Source organism: Chelonoidis abingdonii, chromosome 6, assembly GCF_003597395.2.
Source record: "Chelonoidis abingdonii isolate Lonesome George chromosome 6, CheloAbing_2.0, whole genome shotgun sequence".
Taxonomy (NCBI): domain Eukaryota; kingdom Metazoa; phylum Chordata; order Testudines; family Testudinidae; genus Chelonoidis; species Chelonoidis abingdonii.
Window position 1 is genome coordinate 38599708 of NC_133774.1, and position 11305 is coordinate 38611012.

At 44.6% G+C, this 11305-nt stretch overlaps 1 protein-coding gene across 3 annotated transcripts in view; it reads left to right on the top strand.

The window, feature by feature from the left end:
* Window positions 1-11305, top strand: part of RAB3C (RAB3C, member RAS oncogene family) — a 211417-nt gene that overhangs the window by 192451 nt on the left and 7661 nt on the right. The gene's annotated exons all lie outside the window — the stretch shown is intronic.

Below are 11305 nucleotides of genomic sequence, written 5' to 3' on the forward strand. Positions count from 1 at the left end.
TGCAGCCAGGGGTGGGTTTATTCAGAGCTGTGACGTGAGACTGCTACCCATACAGTTTCCTGAAGGAGCCCTCGCGTTAGCCTAGACTAGAGACTTATTTGGTATTGTACCATAGGCAGTTCTTTATTCCATCCCTTAGGTTGAGAGTATGGTAAGAGTTACAAAATACAGAAAACGATAACAGATTATTACACCCACACACACACACACGCTCAAACTAGGAAACAAAGTAAAGTACATAGAAAACGAAGAGCAGAATCAGTTATGAGAAAACAGTGAGTGGTAAGAGTAAGACAGTAAAATTATCTCTCCAGCCTGAATTAACTATGAGGAGTTCTAAGCTTCTGAAGCTCCTACACTAGGCTGGAGGTCTGCCCTTTAGTTCCTTGCTGAATTGTCAGCACAGCAATTGGAGACCGCAATCCATGCTGCTCACATGCATATCCCTTTGAGATTGATGGGCTTCCACTAACCACCTAAATATACTTGCCCAAAATAACACTATAAGGGGCTTGCAGGCCACTAACAGTAATTCCTCTGGGTTCAGGGTGTCTGAGTTGGTAATTTTGTTGTCCCTCTCATTAGAGCCCTGTTAATATTATTTGTTTCATACAGTCCTGTGACCCACTTTCTGAAAATCCCACATACATTGTTTAGTAAAAGTGAAACACTCACTGCTTATATGTACAAAAGAGAATAGTTTAACCAGTTAAAAGAAACACATCAAATCTTTAGCCAAAACATCAACTGAAAGTTTTTTCCAAATTCAGAAAGCTTGGATTATTATTTACAACATAGAGAGAGACATCCAGAAAGGCATTCAACTCCCATTGAAATCAATGGAGTTAATCTACATGTACACTGGTGTAAATGAGGCAGGATCCATGAGCCAGATTGTGATTTCTAGGTGGTAGTCTTAACATGGGGATAATTATTATGCAGCTTTGAGCATCTCTGTCCTTTGTTCTGCCGAACAGTGGAAGTACTTTCATACCACAAGATAAGCTATCTTTTTGGTATTTTGACTGAGCCAGAATTAGGAAATATCAGAATCTCACAAGAACCTGATATTGTTAAGATTTCCTACCCAATTTAGCAGACTCCACAGTTTCCAATATTTTGGATAAGCATCCAGATGGTCAGCGGGTTACCAAACTCTAACCCCTAGCCCTTTGGAGATTCACGAGTCACTTCTATAAAGAGATATATTTTTGCCATTCATTAAAACTCACTGTGGCAGGACACTTTTTGGTTCCTAGTGAACATGTGATAAACTTCAGCTCACCTTCTTCCTTTCCTTGCACAAGTGCTTAGGGGAAAGGCTAAGAGCAGCTAGCTGGGAAGCAGAGGCAGAGAGTCTTTCATACCCTTGATCATAGGTCTGGGTCGAATCCCAAGCTGGGGAATCTGTTCACTTTTCTGTTTATATTACCTTATTTTAGATTCTTGTCATAACCACTTTCCCTTTTGAAAAGCATCTTCTTGGCTGCAATACTGTTTGCCCTACTGAGACATTCCATCGAATTGCACCCACCTTACTTGTGCCACATCTAGCTGAAGAGAGACATATCCTAAACAGCCATGCAAACAAGGACCATAAACCAAGCCTTAAAAGCTAGCAGAAAGGAGCTGCTGCCATCTGGCAGAACAGAATATGCCCCAACAATTGCCCCCAAGTGCTTAGAACTGATTTTTTTTAACTCCTCTGTTTTCAATAATGCAAGTAGTTGCCATAGCAACCACTTTGGCACATTACTTTTCCTTACGGAAACACGCCCTCATCAACATGACCTATTATTCCCTCTGTGCGCACTCATAATCCCTATTCATATTAATGGGAGCTAGGAAACTGTATTGAATGGAGCAGAGAGCCCCAAACTGATGTATCAAAAACACATATATTTTTCTTAAATTTTAAAGCGGAATGAACAGTGTTTAAAAAGGTACAATTTATGATCTAGTTTTATTTTTTTAAGTCTCACGGTTGACAGGATTGTCAATGAGGCCAAGAGTTCAGCAAGATTTGAAGAGGGATTAGTGTGTTATATAGATATCAAGAATGTCTAGTTATAATAGTTAATACTAACAAAAAGAGTATTTGGGGTGGAGGGGAGATAAAACCTCATGTTTCAGGTTTGACACCAATCTTTAACTATTGGGGATTAGGATTAGACCTTCATGGGAGACAGATTATCCTATATTTACCTACTAAAGAATTTCATGCATCTTTCTCTAAAGCCTCTGGTACTAACCACTTGTACTGGTATAGATGGACCTTGAGTCTGACTCAGTGCAGCAATTCCTATATTTTTGTGATTCAATCCATACACACACAGGCCAGAGTCACTTCTGCTGCTGAGGGTATGTCTACACAGCAGCTAGGAGGTGTAATTCCTATCCAGGATAGACATACACGTGCTGGCTCTGTTTGAGCTAGTGCTTAAAAATAGTAGTGAGGTGGTCCAGACTAGCAGCCCAACTACATACTCAGAGGGTCATGTGGGATTATACTTCAGTGGCCAACCTGAGCCACTACAATCACGCTGATTTTTTTTAGATGCTAGCTCATGTACATCCATCCCAGCTGGGAATTACACTGCTCAGTTGCTGTGTAGATGTTCCCTATGCTCTACTCAGAGCTCCCATCAGCTTTATGGCTGGTAAAAAAAACTTCTTAGATTTGTAAGTTGCCTGTTGTTCATATGAGGTCAAGTGCTGCTCCTGCACGCATCTGGAGCAGAGCTATGTGGAAATGTAAGTTCCACTTTGCGGAGGATTTCAAATTTTGAAATTTGTTCCTATTAGCAACGTTACCCCAAAATTACCACAAAGGAAAATTCCAGAAAAAAATTAGATTTGCTCTACTCCAAACATTTTCTTTCAACAAAATTAACTTTGCATTTCTATTTTCTCTTTTTAATGGTATTTTTTTAATTTAAACTTCAAAAATTCAAAATGAAAAAAAAATTTGAAAGGAAAAGTCAAAACATTTTGTTCCAAAAATATGGAAGAAGAAGTTTTGACACTGTTGGAACTTTCCTCCTCCTCCTCACCCCGTCCCCCGCACTACCATTACCACTCTTTTTTTCTTTGAAACAAAATGCTGGCAAAATCAAAATGATTTTGCAACATGTTTTAGTTTTGATGGAACTGCATTTTCGAATGGAAAATGATTCCATCAGAAGTTTTCCAACCATCTCTGTCCTTGGGAAAAAGTCAACAGGGATGTATGTGATGCAGAATTTGTCCCATTTTCTTTACACAGTCTCTTTTTCTTATTTAGCTGTTATTTCATGCTTGTTTAACACATGTTAATCTAACATAACTTAATTTTTTTATCCTGCTGAGATTAAAGGAAACTGGTTATGCAACCACAGCTTGCTCGTTGCAGAACATAACCTGGCAAAGAAAATACATAAATGTGGCAAATCGGCTAGTAGAGGGACCCAATTAATATCATGTTAATATTGATGTGGTGAAAATAGCTATTGAATTCCAACAAGTTAGTTCATATAAAACTCTGCGTACAGGAAAAATACTAAACATCAATTTATTGTCATCTTTTTTCAGCGGAAAGAAATGTTACGTACAGAAAAGAGCTGTTAAACATAATATATTGTATATGGAATATCAGGGCTTTAAAAATGTATTCATATTAATCTAAGTTTCATCATTGCTGAATGAAAAATCTCATTTAAACTCTAAACCTGACAAGACTTTTTCACACCCTTAAAACATTCTGGGACATGTAAAACATTTTGGAAAATTTTAAAAATTGCACATGCCCCATTGTATATGCAAAAAGGTATGTATATTCAAACACCTAAATTGCTGCCACAGTTGCTGTAACCATACTTGTCATGTGTGTCTCATTTCAAGGGACAGCTCCCATTTTACACAGGATTGGTGTCCCTTCACTTACACTGTTTAAAACTAGTTACATCAAAAATCAAGACTCATGAGCTAAGAGTTATTTACACCAAAAGAATCACACAGCATTTTAAGTTTCCTGCATGAATTTTTGTTTTAGTTGCTGTTTCCCTCATTTGTGGTCTTTGTGATATACTGTATCCAACCGGTTGAGAGTTGTGACCATTACTATGCACATAAACTAAGCAACTGCACATGCAAATGGCCAGTTAAACACATTTATGGCCGTTACTGTCAGATTCAGGACTGGCGCTAGGGGCTTGAGCACCCTAGATGCACGGCCATTTCGCCGCCCAGCACGCTGGTCCCCCGGCTCCGCAGTCCTGCCTGTGGATGGTCGGCTGCTCCTGCGGCTCTGGTGGAGCTGCCGCAGTCGTGCCTGCGGGAGGTCCACTGCAGCCACGTGAGCAGCCGACCATCCGCAGGCACGACTGCGGCAGCTCCACCGGAGCCATGGACCAGCGGACCCTCCGCAGGCACTAGTGCGGCAGCTCCACCGGAGCCGCCTGCCGCCCCCTCCGGCAAAATGCCACCCCCTAATAATGTTGACGCCCTAGGCGATTGCCTAAGCTGCCTAAATGCAGGCGCCGGCCCTGGTCAGATTGGCAGCACTGGAGAACACTGGAGAGCATTTAGTCATAGCACACACCGGGCATTGGCAGCTTGATTAAAAAGCTCCAAAGCACCTGTCTACGTGATGCTTTTCTGGGGGAAAGACTTGCCAGACTGACATTACTTTTATGGACTCAGAGACCTGTATTATATGAAAGTCATTTGATGAAAAGCAGAACCAGGGGCTTTGGTTGTTGAATGGCTCTGATAAGCAGAGGACACTTTTGTTCAGGCCTAGTCGTAAGGCGTTCTTTAAATGGATTTAAACTTTCCAAAGATCATCCAAAGCCACAACCAAAATCAGTGCAACCAGAATGTCTCTGGAAAGCATCTGTGCTGAGAGGGAAGAGAAGGAGGGGTTCACTAGATCTTTTCAGATAGCTGCACCCCAACCCTGTGCATGCTGGTATAACCAGGCGTTCCCCTTTTGTTTTGTCTCCGGAGAGCTAATCGCTGGGTGCTTTCCAAATCCACAGCATATTTTAGTAACATCCATACAACACAGTTCTCATAGCTTATATGCATTAATGATGCACATATTTCGATAGAACAGTGGCTTTCAACAGATCATAACCTTTCCCCAGATACCGCACACAGCATGCTTTATATGCAATATCACAATTATATATAAATGAGGAATATGGTGGTTACAGGACATTCCCCCAAGGTGTGCGGTGTCACAGAAATTAATTGGGTTGTGCATGAACTCTGTTGCTTGCTTCTTTTAATAATTTTTAAGTGTTAATGTCATGCCTGTGCAAGGAGCCAGATTGCCAGCACTGGAGAGCGCTGCAGTAGTCCTTAGTCACACCATTTAGTCACAACACACGCCAGGCATTGCCAACATGATTAAAAAGCTTCAAAGCACCCGTCTACATGGTGCTTTTCTGGAGGAGAGACTTGCCAGACTGTCATTACTTTTATGGACTCAGAGACCTGTGTTACATGAAAGTCATTTGATGAAAAGCAGAACCAGGGGCTTTGGTTGCTGAATGTCTCTGATAAGCAGGGGACACGTTTGTTCAGGCCTAGTTGTGAGGCGTTCTTTAAATGGATTTAAACTTTCCAAAGATCGCCCAAAGCCACAACCAAAATCAGTACAACCAGAATATCTCTGGAAAGCATCTGTGCTGAGAGCGCAGAGCGGGGGGGGTTCACTAGATCCTTTCAGATAGCTGCACCCCAACCCTGTGCATGCTGGTATAACCAGGTATAACCCCTTTAATGTTCTTGAAAAACTGGCCACCATAAGGGAAGTATTAGCATTGTAATGTAACCTACATTACAATGGCTGCCATGTGAAGGATGCTGCTTACAGCACAGCTGTTCCCTGACTCAATGTCAGTGCAGTCTAATGTATAGGGGATCTAATGGTATTTTAACTCTTGTCCCTAAATGTATCTAAACCCTGGGACCTGTCCTAGTCTTTAGCATGGTTCAGCGAGTGTAGGCTCCATGTGCACAACAGAACAGAAGCACGTTGTAATCAGCTCCCTGACCCTGTTGTAGGATAGATGACCATTGAAGGGGGATGATAATCACGCCACCACTTTTGAATTATTCTGTCCCCCGGGCTCTAAAGCTTTGTCTGTTGTGCACTGCTTCATAAGAGAGCAAGCCTCTCACAGACCCATCTCTCCAATCCCCTGCTACTCCTCACAATATTTTATTCTGCAGACCCCCAACAAAGAGCTGTGACAGACCACTGGCTTGTCTTCACTAGAATGTTAGCTTGGGCTCAAACACAACCATGAGAAGTCATTTTAGTAAAACACCACATAGCAGCTAGTGTAGACAGGGATGAACTGCGTTTAACATCACATCAGCGGGTTGTGGGCAAACATTACTGAAACCATAGAGTTGCTGTTGATGAGCTGATGACCACTTGCTCCCATCTACAGTGACTGCAAAGTTGAGTTCAACATCATGATACTTAGCATGACTCCTTAAGCTCATGTTCTAACCCAATCTTATTGTTAGAACCCTACAAATCTGCTTTATATGTGCGGACCATGTTTACGGATCACTGATCAGATGCAGATACGAATTTTGTACCCATACAGGGCTCTACTTATTTTCTCACTAAGATAAACCCATAGAGTCTAGGATAGAGACTGTTCTGCCCCTTTCTATAATTTCTTTGCTTGCCATTTCCTCCTCCCTCTTCCTTCCTTCTCTTTGGTAAACAAGTTAATAAGCATCCTAACAAGTCTCTGCAAAACCAATAAAGGCATAAGGGGGATAAGGGAGAGAAGGCAGCTGCTCAGGTTGTTTATATGTCTCAGGGCCAGCATTTGCATGGCTTTACAATCGTGGTAAATCTGTGCTTGCCTGTACTCACACAATGTACTCACAACTCCCGAGTCCCACATTTTTTAATGAGGATTCCAGCTGTCATACCTAGTTTTAAATATAGTGCAAAATAAACATGGCTGCTGATTGGAACCAGCAGGGCAGAGAGAGCTATTTACCAGATCCTAACCCTCTGAAAGTTACAGGGAAGCTAAAGGGGAAAAGGGCCAGTACATCTGGACTTTGGGTCCCCAAGGCTGCAAGGCCCGAGGTCCAGTGTGTGACTTTTCCTTCTGACAGCCCCACCTCCAGAAGTGCTGTGTCATATCAGCTCAGAGGTGGCGAGTTATTTCCTTTTCCCTCCCTCCTCCTATAGGATTGTGTCCAGAGCTGGTTGATGCATTTGTGGAGAGTGGTAAGGAAAGAGTGCATCGAGGTTTCCTCTTAAACAGGAAGAGGGAGAACCTGAAGCTTGCCTTAGCCAGGGTATAATAAAGTGAGAAGAGAGCTCAGTTCTGCTAGCACGTCTAGTAGTTACCATGCCAGAGCTCTGTCAGTACCAGCGGCGGCTCCAGGCACCAGCGCTTCAAGTGCATGCCTGGGGTGGCAAGCTGCAGGGGGGGCCCTGCTGGTCCCTGCGAGGGCAGCAGTGAGGCTGCCTTCAGCAGCGTTCCTGTGGGAGGTCTGCCAGTCCCATGGATTCGGCGGCAGGTTCACTAAAGCCACGAGACCGGGGACTCCCACAGGCACACCACCGAAGGCAGCCTGCCTGCTGTGTTTGGGGCCGCAAAAAAGCTAGAGCTGCCCCTGGTCAGTACGACGCAGCTCATATTACATAGCACACAGCCCTGGAGCCTCAGTAACAAACATCACACTAGCATGCCCACCTGATGGGAACAACATGGGTGTGGCACCTTGTTGCAGCTACAGGTTTGGCAGCCTTGAAGGGGAACAGGGAGAGTCATCCAAGAGGTGTAAGAGGGGCAGCAAAGGGAAAGGAGATGGAGAGAAATGGAGGAGAGGGACAGAAAGAGAAAGAGCATCCTGATGCATCATCCAAACACAACATTCTCGCACAGGCAACACTTTTGACATTAACAGGCTTCTCAGTTGTATCAGCTTCTGTTCCATTCAGCTTCCTCCACCCTGCTTGCTCTCAGGCTTTGTCATGTCGTGCGCCACTCTGCATTGTCTCTTCCACTTCTGCTACACAGAACATCACAGGTGGTAGGAACAGGGTGTTCCATGAGCCTCTGCTGTCTTTATGATCACAAGGGAGCTTCTGCATTGCAGACACCTGCTCACACAGAAAAATCTTTTGTCTGTGTTAACAAGCAGCAATGGAAAGACACTGAACCAGGGATCAAACCAGATAGATCTGATGTTCAGAAGTGCAGTGTCTCTAGGCCCACCTAATGAAATATTTCAAGCATGAATCAGCAGGGGAGGAGAGGTCTGTGACACAGATGTCTGCAAAATATTTGTAGTGAAATGAAAAACAAACGGGCCTGAGGAGTTTGCACTTCTTGAAACTTTTCGTTAAGGGACCTCCCCACACACTTTTCTAGCAAAAATGGGCCAATTTCTGAATGTAAGTGAGCTAATTTTTTATATAAAGATGGCATCTGCCTTAAAAATTATGTGAAAATTCACATTTTCAGTGGAAACAAGGCAGCCATTTTGTCTTTGATAGCGTTATTGCTGAGTGCAACAGAGTATAATTTGGTTCAATTGCTCTGTTCTCTCATCCCCAGCTCTGATGCATTCTGCCCCCTTTTGTCTCCCCTTTGCTCTGTATCACTCTCTTCACTCCCACTGCTGCTCTTCTGGTTCAAGGTATTTTATCCACCCACATCATTGCCTCATTTACTGGCTACAGCTTATACCCTTCTTTTTAGCTTGCGCTATTATTTTCCTCCATAATTGTCCTGTCCTACCTCTGACCCACCAATCACCCTCTTCTTTTCTCTGAACCGCACTCCAACCCCAACTTTCCAGGCACTTTCAGCTTCATTCTCCCAAATTGTGTCTTTTCCCAACCTTTCATGTTCCAGTCCTTTTCCTCTCCTCCTTCTCCTCTTGCTTCTTCACCTCACATCAACTTCCCTCCCTTTCATCAGCCCCCCTTGTTCTGCCTAAAGTACATGGACGTAGAGAAAGGAGCAGCTAACAAAAGAATGCTTTTGTGGTGTGCTAAGCAGAGAATGAGGCACTCCTCCGACTAGTACTCAGCTTTCAGCTTTGCCTGTTCGCTTCATGGGAAAAGGAGCAAAAAGGTGGATTGGGAGCAACACAAGCAGTGCTGCCACACTACCCAAGGGATCAAGGGAGGTGGCAGAGCTGGTTTGTAGTGGTATGCTACTCTTCTGTACCACTGCAGTCTTATTTACACCAATGTAATGTCTAATTGCAGTGTAGACACCAGGGGTGAAAGTAACTTAAAGGACTTACTGGTATTCTGGAGTCCTTAGGAGGGGGCAGGGCCTCAGCTGGAAGAGGCGGGGCCTCAACCGGAAGAGGTGGAGCCTTTAAATCCCCTGACACTTTAAATCAGGATTTAAAGGGCCTGGGGCTGGATCTGTGGTAGCAGTAGCTGGGAGCCCCGGGCCCAGCAGAGGCGGCTGGGAGTCCCGGGGGTGATTTAAAGGGCCTGGGGCTCCAGCTGCCGCTGCCACCCTGGGTCCTTTAAATCGTCCCTGGAGTCCTGCTGCCGGGGCCCTGGAGTAGCGGCAGCGGTGGTGCTTCAGCAGCAAGTTAAAGGGCCTGGGGAAGTAGCGCCAGCCGAGCCCCTGGCCCTTTAAATTGCTGCCTGAGCCCCACCGCAGCTACCCCAGGGCTCCAGGAGGCTCCGGGGACAATTTAAAAGTCCCAGGGCAGTAGTGGCTACTGGAGCCCCAGACCCTTTAAATCATCCCCGGTGCCCTGCTGCCGGAGCCCTGGGGAGGCGGCAGCTGGTTTCCAGCAGCTATTTTAAGGGCTGGGGCAGTAGCGGCTGCCACAGCCCCGGATCTTTTAAATAGCTGCTGGAGCCCCACTGCCGCTACCCTGGGTTCTGGGGACGATTTAAATGGCCTGGGATGGTAGCTGTGGCAGGCACCCCGGGCCCTTTAAATTGCTGCCTGAGCCCCGCCGCCGCTTCCCCAGGGCCCTGGCAGCAGGGCTCTGGTGGAAATTTAAAGGGTACCGGGGCGTACCAGCTTACTTTCACCTCTGTTAGACACGCTTTGTGACCCAGAGGTTAACATCAGGCTTGGGCTCTAATAATCCAGCAGATGAAGTGAACTACAGAGCCAAGGGCCCTCCACAGGAAACATCCTAACTCCAGCCTCAGGTACTCTAATCTAGGGACCATCTGTAAACATGGGCCGTCTGATCTTAGCTGAGTGGTAATCCATAGAGAGAGGCAGATTCTCCAACACCCAGAGTCCAAAGCAGATTCTACAAGAAACAAAAACCAACACCATAATTGCATCCTGAAGCAAATGAGCATGTTCTCTGTGGCTCACATCACCAACCAACTGACCTTCAAAGCTAGCCCCACATAGAGCACCTTGCATAATCCAGGCTGGAGGTACCAAAAGCATGGAGAACAGTGGCTGTGTCTGCATAGAAGAAATGGTCACCATCATCTTATCAGATCCGGATGGGGAAAAAAGGGACTTTTGTCTACTGAGGCAGCCTGAAAATCAAAGTGCCAAATGGGAATTCAAAAGCAACCCTAAATTATAACAGGTGAAAATACCAGCCCCTTTAAATTCTTCCAGCAGCATCACCTCTGTCTTTGACATAGTTGGGGACAGGGGGAATGATTTACAAATCTAAGCATTGAAAACAATGCACTGGCCATTGACATGATTAGTAAGAATTATTTGCTGAGCACTGACATATTTTGTGTCATATAAAACCTGGTTTCTCCACTGAGGATCTTATAGTCTAAGAAAGTAGATGATACAAATGTTCCACTATAATAATCATAAGTGTTTTATACGCATTAATTGTTGTGTATTATGGTAATACTTAGAAGCCTCAGCTAGGCCAGGGCCCCATTGTGCTAGGCACTGTCCAAACAGATGAAATAGCCATCCTTGTCTCAAAGCGCTTGGGCCAAAATCCAGTCCTGGGCAAGATTCTGATTTTATTTGCACTGTCATAAAACTGGAGTAAGTTCAGTGATGGCAGTAGATTTACACTGCTATACAGGAGAGAAGAATTTGTCCCAGCAATTCCAGACCAAATGTACAATCAGACAGTGGAAAATATAGACTCATCTTACCCTTATATACAGCTTGGATCCTCCATTGTTGTACAATAAGTAGCAGTGATATTGCCAGCCTAGCATATGCTGGGACATCACTCCAGGCTAAAGCTGACTGTCCACAGCAAGTCTGCACTGGCATTTTGCCCTATAAAAAGAAGAACAGGTAAGCTCTAAATTACTAATGGCCAAAATGTGCATATTATCCTGTTTAGT